Consider the following 325-nt stretch of genomic DNA (forward strand, 5'->3'; position numbering starts at 1 on the left):
TAAGGGGTCAGTTCCAGCCAAAGGAATGATTACGATTATTACCAGGGGTCAGATGCAGGGAGGTGGGCGGGGCGTGGGAAACGCGGGAAGGCCGGGCAGGTCGACACAGAGACTTACGTCGTGCTGTGCACAGCCCACTGGAGGGAACAAGCAGTTCTACACACTTCGGGACTCCTATCGAGGCGAGCCCCTGGACACGAGTGGAAGTGCGCTCTTTTCGCCGGCCAGGAGCGCTGTCTGCCAAAGGGCAGTACTCGTCTCCGCCCCAGGCCAGGCAGCTGGAAGGCTCGGCTGTCGACTCGCCGGGCCCCCACGTGACCTATTG

The sequence above is a fragment of the Mandrillus leucophaeus genome, unplaced genomic scaffold (genome assembly GCF_000951045.1).
Source record: "Mandrillus leucophaeus isolate KB7577 unplaced genomic scaffold, Mleu.le_1.0 Scaffold964, whole genome shotgun sequence".
In the NCBI taxonomy this organism is placed as follows: domain Eukaryota; kingdom Metazoa; phylum Chordata; class Mammalia; order Primates; family Cercopithecidae; genus Mandrillus; species Mandrillus leucophaeus.